Below are 8,556 nucleotides of genomic sequence, written 5' to 3'. Positions count from 1 at the left end.
ATATTTGGCATCAGATTAAGAAGGGCTGTTATTTTTAATATATAAAAAGCTCTTACAAATTAAAGACAAAATCACTAAGACTGCAACAAAAAATGGACAAAGGATATAACCAGACAAGTTAGTGAAGAAGAAATATAAATGACTCATTTAAATTAAAAGCTCTCAACCCATTTTTTAAGAAAAGTGTTAATTAAAACAAGGTACCCTTTTTCCACCAAATGGAATGAAGCTTCCAAAATATGTATTCAGTTTTGGTGATGGTCTCGTGAGACGGACACATGTCTATTGGTGGGGTTATAAACTGGTATGAACTTTCTGTAGAGCACTTAAAAATATTTCAAAGAACCTCGAAGAAGCTCATGCCTTTTAACTTCATAATTCTCTTTCTAGGAAAATACTCTGTGGTTTTAGCAAAGATCTCCAACAAAGATATACACACACATGAAGATTTTTATTTCAGTATTTTAGGACAAATTTTTATTATGGAAAATCTTGTACCACTGTAAAAGTAGAGACAATATTACAATGAATCTCTATGTACACATCATCCAGCTTTAACAATTATTAATGTTTTCCTAGTCTTATTTCATTTTCTTGCTTGCTCTCTGTCTCTCTCTCTGCCCCCAGGAGTATTTTAAAGAAAATCCAAGACATCTTATTGTTTTATTTCTAAATATTTCAGTATTATAAAAGCTTTACAAGTATACAAAGGCCATTATTAAGTCTAAGAGAATCGAATAGATTTATGTTCATATTTCCTCATTGTTTCAGGAACGTCTTTTTATTATTGTTTTGTTCACATTAGAATCCAAAAGAGGTCTGCACATTACATATGTTGATGTTATGTTTCTTAAATTTCTTCTAATATAAAACAGTTCCCCTTTTATCTTTCCTGTGTTATTTGATAAATAAACTAGGTCATCTGTCCTGTAGAATGTCCTACATTTTAGATATAGCTGATACCTGCTTCATGGTTTCATTCATTTTTTTTTCTATCCCTCTTATTTCCTGTAAATGTGTACTTAGAATGAGGCTTGATTAGAGTCAGGTTCATTTTTATTTTTATTTTTTGGCAAGAATACTGTATGTGTGTTGTTTTGTATTTCCTGTTGTATCATGCCAGAGCACACATTTCTGGTTGCCCTACTTTTAATGATGCTAAGATCAGTTTGTAGGTTCTGGTGAACCCTTTTTACCAAGTTCTCTCTTGACTTTTTACATAATTGCTAGTTATAACATTCACTAATGATCATTGTTTACATCCATTACTTCATTAGAATTTTTTATTGAAGAACTATGATTTAGAATATTATATTAGCTTCAAGGGTATAGTGTAATGACTCAGTATTCTTATAGCTCATACTCTATTAAAAGTTATTACAAAGTAATGGCTATAATTCCCTGTGCTATACAATATATTCTTGTTGCTTGTCTATTTTATGCATAGTAGATTGTATCTTAATCCTATACTATGAATTTGCCCATCCCCCTTCTCTCTCTCCCAGTAACCTTTAGTTTTTTTTCTAAAGATACATGCACCCCAATGGTCTAAAATGATAATTTTCTAATTCTGCCAATTATTTTTGTTGATTAACTGGAATTTTTCTATAAACAAAAAACTTTCCTAACAATTTGGTTACCCTAAGATAATTCATGCAGGAAAGTCATGATACATGCTTGATTCTTTTGCTTATTTATGAGTTTTTCAGAGTAATGTGTTAGTGCCCTTGCTACCTCTGTCTCATTGGTTTATAATGGTACAATCTGGAAACTACATAAATGACCAGTAATAGAAGATATCCTGTGATGTATTTATGCTATAAATACTGTGCAGTCTTTAAATTTAAGAGAATATTAAATAGCATAGAAAAATATTTCAAATAAAATATAAAGTGAAAAAAGACACAGAAATATGCATATATTGTCATCAAAATATTATCTACATACATACACTGTAAAATCCTGTCTCAGCCTCAGATGTTAGGATTGTCATAGGATAGTGAGTTTTAGTGTCTTGAAATTTTATTTGTTGGACTTCCTATAAATATGTTACTTTTAACATTAAAGGAAAATGTAAATTTGTTTAAAGGAAAGGCCTCTGGATAAGTCATACTCAAAGGGGCTGGTACAGGGTGATCTTAGCTTCAGCTTTGAATTCTGTTTTAACTTTGCACCTTCTTTTCTACATCTAAATGAATTTGTATGGTGCTAACTATTCAATTGCAGAGATTTTAAATGGGTTCCCTTCCTTAGACTTGGAGACTTCTATTTCCATTAAACATAACACTCCCTGTTGTCTCACACAATCAGTAGAATGGGGGCTAGTAAACTGAGTCATGCTCAACTCAATTTGATCAGTTCAGAAGGCAACAAAACTGAATTTCCTGTTTCTGTTTCTTTCCCATAGTGTGTGCGTGTGTGTGTGTGTGTGTGTGTGTGTGTGAGAGAGAGAGAGAGAGAGAGAGAGAGAGAGAGAGAGAGAGAGAGAGAGAGAGAGAGAGAGAGAGAGAGAGAGTGGTCTCTTGGTCCCTATCAGGTGAACAGATGGACCACAATCTCAAGACTGCATTTCTTGTGAAGACCTGTTTAACATACTAAATTTGCTGCTTAGTTTCAAGATGAGTGAAAGGGAACCAACACACTGGCTTTGATTTTAACAAGTTCTCAGTGATCCTCAAGAAAATCCTTGATTCTACAGGAACCTCCCTGAGGTCTAGTTTCTTCTACCTCTGTAAAATGCAGATCAGATGGTTTGACTCATAGGGTTGTTTCCAGCACAATGTATGTAAAACTGCTGGCACAATCCTTAGCAATTAACATATGCTTAACAAATGCTAGTTTTCTCTTCTCTCTTCCCAAAGAGAAAGGGAAGCTGTCTTTTCCACTTTTACTGTATTATAATATTAGAGAGCAGATCCTGGGGTAAGGCTCTTTAGATTCAAGCCCAGCTCCTCTCCTGGCTTTGGGCAATTGATATAAATGAAAGTTTTGTGTCTCAATTTCCTTATATGAAAATATGGATAATAATAGTACCTACTTATAGTCTGCTATGCATATCAAATGAATTAGTAAATGCAGAGTGCTTAGAACCTTTTCTGCCACAGACTGGGAACTATACGGTGTTAGCTATGATACTTATCTGTCTTAGAGGAATGGAATTTCCAAGTTCAAGATTCAAGGCACTTCCTCCTTGGATAATGCGTGAGATACACTGACCACTTCTTACTTTTTACTTCTCTTTTTCTAGGCCTTATACAGACCTTTTTTCTTCTGTTGACACATGTAAAACCGCCACACAATCCAGATTTTACTTAATCAGGTCAAGGTTTCCTCCTGGGATTGTAATTGACTAGAATTCTGTGAGGTTTATCCTGTTTGCCTTGTCCCTTTAACTCGTTGTTGTGATAGTAGTGGTGGTGATGGTGGTTGTCCTGTGTAGGTGGTATGTGTGTGTGTGTATGTGTTGGTCTTGAGATACAGTGGTACAATCACCCTGATAGAATTTCATGTAGCTGCAACTTTCCACACATCCATTTTATGACTAGTCTTTTGCTAGGAAATTTCTACAGATTTTTTTTCTTCTGTTATGGGACATGTTATTAGTATCTCTCTCAAAATGTAAACAATGCACTTTGCTTGGTGGGGGCGGAGAGGGAATGAAGTAAACTAAGTTCTTTCAAATGTGTTGGGAACAGAGGGTTATTAAGTTTAGGAGAGGGTGCTGAATAACTCAGAGGGTCAAATCACAGGGCCAAATTATTCAGGAATAGGATGACCAAAGCAGTGCACAGGGAGCACTGATCCCAAATGGAAGCATTATTCTCAGACACAGAGACTGTATAAGAAAACATTTCCCATTCAAACTGAAGAAGATAAAAATAGATCCAAAGTAGGTGTAATATACCCTCTGTGGCAGTAACCCAAGAAATAATTTTTAATTGTGCTCTCAGTGAGACCAAGATGTCTTTTCTATTTATTCACAGGCACCAGGGTGTTTCTCAAGTTGCATCAGAGTGTTCAGGGTGTGTACCTATGAGAACAGGACAGTAGTATTTCAACACACCTATGGGAATCTTGTATTATCAAAACAGATCGTATTATGAAATGGAGTTTGGGGAATTGAGCACCAGTGAGTAAAGCCTTCTCACTAGGCAGCCAGCAGTTCTCAGAGTACAAAGTAACCTGATCCTGAGGGCAGGATCCATTGCCTGGACAGAGATAGCTAGTAAGGGATGGAACAACCCAATTACCTATTCTTCTGAAACTACTAAGAGCATCTTTTCCCAGCTGATTTAATTCTGTCATCCCAGGGGCATAGAGGGGGTGTTTGTTTTTTCCCCCACTAACTATTCATACCCAACAGTAGGAGTGATTTGTGTCAATACTTGATGCTGGTAATCTTTTTTTTTTTTTGTCTTTTCTTGCCTTTTCTAGAGCCGCTCCCATGGTATATGGAGATTCCCAGGCTAGGAGTCCAATCGGAGCTGCAGATGCTGGCTTACACCAGAGCCACAGCAACGCAGGATCCGAGCCGCGTCTGCAACCTACACCACAGCTCATGGCAATGCCAGATCCTTAACCCACTGAGCAAGACCAGGGATTGAACCCACAACCTCATGGTTCCTAGTCGGATTTGTTAACCACTGCGCCACGACGGGAACTCTAATGTTGGTAATCTTGTTAGATGAATCTTCTATCTGGGGCAGAAAACACAGGGCCTTGTGGGCCATGGTAAGGATTTGGGGGCTGTGAAGCCATTTGTGGGTTTTAAACAAGGAAGTGGGAGAATATGTGGCACTATTTATATGTCTATAAAATAGGGAAATCAGAAAAATCATCTACTTTATTTATTTTAAATTAAAAAGAGTCACTTGCTTTCCATTCATGAAAACTTTAGAAACACTCTAAGACTGTGTATTAGCCAAGGTTCTTCAGAGAAACAGATAATAGAAATAAATAATATATATTTCATATGAGGATATATATGTATGTATGTGTATGTGTGTGTGTGTGTGTGTGTGTGTGTGAATGAATTGGCTCTTATGATTGTGAGGGGCAAGCCAGCAGGCTGAAAGTTCAGATAAGAGTTGATGTTACATTCTTGTATCTGAATTCTACAGAGCAGCAGTCTGGAGACTGAGGCAGAATTTCCAGGTTGCCATCCCAAGGGAAAGTCCTTTCTATTCAGGAAAGCTGTCTTTGCTCTTAAGGCCTTCAACTGATGGGCTAGAACTCATTCATATCAGGAGGGCCGCCTGTTTTATTCAACCTCTACTGATTAAATGTTAATCACACCTAAAAAACCAGCTTCATAGCAACATCTAGACAGGTGTTTGGCCCAAAAACTAGGCACAAGCATTTAGCCAAGTTGACACATAAAATTAACCATTGAAGATAATAAAGAATTTATGATGTTACCTTTAATTTAGAGGTGACTTTATTAGCCTAGGAAAGTCAGTTGACCATTCTTGCTTTAGGCCTGCAATCAGTAAGAGAGAGGGCTTCTTATCTGCTTCACACTTGTAAGTGGAGATATAAGGTAGCTGGAGAATTTTATACTCTCCTAGAAATCCAAGGTGATAAGTACCATTATTTGAACACTTCCCTTTTTTTTTTTTTTTTTTTTTTTTTGTCTTTTTGCCATTTCTTGGGCCGCTCCCGCGGCATATGGAGGTTCCCAGGCTAGGGGTCTAATTGGAGCTGTAGCCACCGGCCTACACCAGAGCCACAGCAACGCGGGATCCGAACTGCGTCTGCAACCTACACCACAGCTCACGGCAATGCCGGATCCTTAACCCACTGAGCAAGGGCAGGGATCGAACCCGCAACCTCATGGTTCCTAGTCGGATTCGTTAACCACTGCGCCACGACGGGAACTCCTGAACACTTCCCTTTTTGTCCCAATATCACTCAATCCTTTTGTTGACAACTATATGATAAGGACTAATGACTTTAGCTTCATTTTTGACACTGTGGAAAACCGCTAATTGATTTTTTAAAAATTAACTGGAATTTTTCACCTTAAAACAAATGTCTTCACTTCTAATGAACAACCTTTTTTCCCCCCTTAGGAAGGACTATTTACAAAACCCTAAGGACCATGTTTGAAGAAGATGAAAAAGGACACTGGAATGGGGTTCTGGAAGGTTGTTAACAATTTTGTTTGATGACGGAAAAGAGTTTCCTTCCTACTTTCTGGTTTAAAAAGTCTTTCCTTACAAATTTTGGAGCCATGGTGATAAATATACTAACCAAAGAGAAACATATATATAGTCCCAAGCTCATTATGTATCATGTAAGGTTTTTTTTTTTCCCAATGAATTTTATTATATTTATAATTTTACAACCTTTGTTACAGCCCAACTTTACGTTTCAATCCCAAACACACAGCCCATCCTTCCCCCCACAACTTTTCTCTTTTGGTAACCATAAATTTTTCAAAGTCTGTCAGTCAGTTTCTGTTCTGCAAAGAAGTTCATTGTATCCCTTTTTTAGATTCCACATGTAAGTAATGGCATATGACCTTTGTGTCTCACTGTCTGACTAACTTCACCTAGCATGATAATTTCTAAGTCCATTCATGTTGCTGCAAATGCCATTATTTCATTCCTTTTTATTGCTGAGTAATATCTCCTTGTGCATATGTACCACATCTTCTTTATCCACTCCTCTTTCAATGCACATTTAGGTTGCTTCCATGTCTTTGGCTACTGTATATAGTGCTACAATGAACATTGGAGTACATGTTATATCATCTAAGGTTGATAAGGAAATTCTAACTTCTTAGAAACTCAATATTTAATTGCCTAAAGTTTAAAGGTTATTTTGTGATCAATTATACAAAATAAAAAGTCATAACAATTTTTTAAAATCTTCCATAAATTTTCTTTAAACTGTGACTTTAAAGCTTACATCAGATTTTAACAAAACAAATATCATGAAGGGTGTTATCAATTGTTAGTGTCCAACAATAATTGATATAAGTTTGAGTCCCACATGAGCCATTTGGTTTTAAGGCCCATGTTTTAGAATACACCCCAATGTTTTAGACTGTACCTCTAAACCTCTAAAATATGTCCTTACTCACTAAGAGAATTGGCAAGAGGTATGGGTAAATTGAGTTTTCATCTAATCCTGGATTTTACTTATCTATATGCAGGATTCATGTAAGTGACTATTTGTCCTTTATTTATGGGACCTAACCCCTAATGGTTTCATTGCAACAATATTGTGTTGTGAAATGGAAAATTTTCATGTGTTTAAGATTTGCAAAGAGCCCCCTATGTGACAGGAATTGAGGACAAACATGCAAAGTCATCTCCTGCCTCAAGTTCTCAAATGTCATTGGAGACTGAGATAAAAGAACACTTACTTGTAAAACACTTCGATCATTGGCATAAAAGTTGTTTGCAGAGAATTGTGTTTTCTCCTGTACCTTTTCCCATATTACCCACATCTAATTTGTCATGGACCCTATTGTTTTTGCCTGCTCGGCTCTCCTTACTCCTTCTTTTACAAGATCTCAACTTTTCCTAGTGAAACCTTCCCAACTATGACCTGTCATTTGAGGTATACCACACTGTCATTTAAGGTGACTGGATCTTTTAACCAAGGGGGCAAGTATGTGAAACAAGATAGGTTATCTGACACTCTCTCTTAGGATTTTGGATCTTAGAGTGTCTCAGGAAGAAAAATGATTGGAGGCTTCATTTTCATGGTCGTGTCCCAAAGAGATAATTCAACCTGTCTGGACAGGTCCTGCTTCCGACTTTCTTGTCCTGTAATAAGTTAGTTTCCTTTGATTTTGTGAGCTATTTCATCCTGTGTCTTGCCAATAAAACCCTTTAAAAATGTGGTTTATGTTTTTTAAAACCGAAGAATCCCTGATATTGTAGCATTTAATATGAATAGTCGTCTCTGGCCCTCCCTATTCTGCCTATACCTCTCTTTTCTATTATTCACTAAATTTTGCCTCTAGGGTATAATGATTGCCATTTGAAGAAGATTCTTGGCCCAATTGAGGCAGACTTGGATTTTCCCTTATTGCACTAATCACAGTGGGTAGGAATGTGAAGAACTACCATTTATTGAGAAGCTACTGAATGCATATTATCTCATAATTATTACAGCAAGTCTATGTAATAGGTACTATAGTTACTTAAGGAAGGAGAATTCAGAAAGGTTAAGGAACTGGTCCAAGATTACATAGCAGGAGAGCTCTAATTTGAACCTGACTTCAAAACTCAATCTTTCCTTAAGGGTTCTCTGCTATCTTCCCCTAAGATATCACAACTTTGATATCTTCAACACATTACTTTAGCTTTGTGAATCTTGGTTTCTTTATCTATAAAATAGGGATATGAATATCTACTGTGTCACATAGTTGTGACTATTAAATGGAATAATACACAGAAACGCTTTAGCGTTTATAAGTGATCAAAAATTGTGAGTGTTTTCTAGTTCAGTTTCCAAATTCATTATGTAAAATCTAGATCTTGGAGAGAGAGGGAATTCAGAATCTTCGTTGAATCTTTCACTTCCAATTATCCCTTAACT

General features: G+C 36.5%; 1 long non-coding RNA gene across 1 annotated transcript in view; it reads left to right on the top strand.

Moving 5' to 3' along the window:
* The window catches only part of LOC106509137, a 64,015-nt gene extending 57,486 nt beyond the window's left edge, over nt 1-6,529 (top strand). Inside the window, exon 7 of the long non-coding RNA XR_002335667.1 lies at nt 6,072-6,529. This is a non-coding gene — a long non-coding RNA (uncharacterized LOC106509137). The remainder of the gene's footprint in view (nt 1-6,071) is intronic.

Source organism: Sus scrofa, chromosome 1, assembly GCF_000003025.6.
Source record: "Sus scrofa isolate TJ Tabasco breed Duroc chromosome 1, Sscrofa11.1, whole genome shotgun sequence".
Classification (NCBI taxonomy): domain Eukaryota; kingdom Metazoa; phylum Chordata; class Mammalia; order Artiodactyla; family Suidae; genus Sus; species Sus scrofa.
This window is presented reverse-complemented; position numbering and strand designations above follow the sequence as displayed.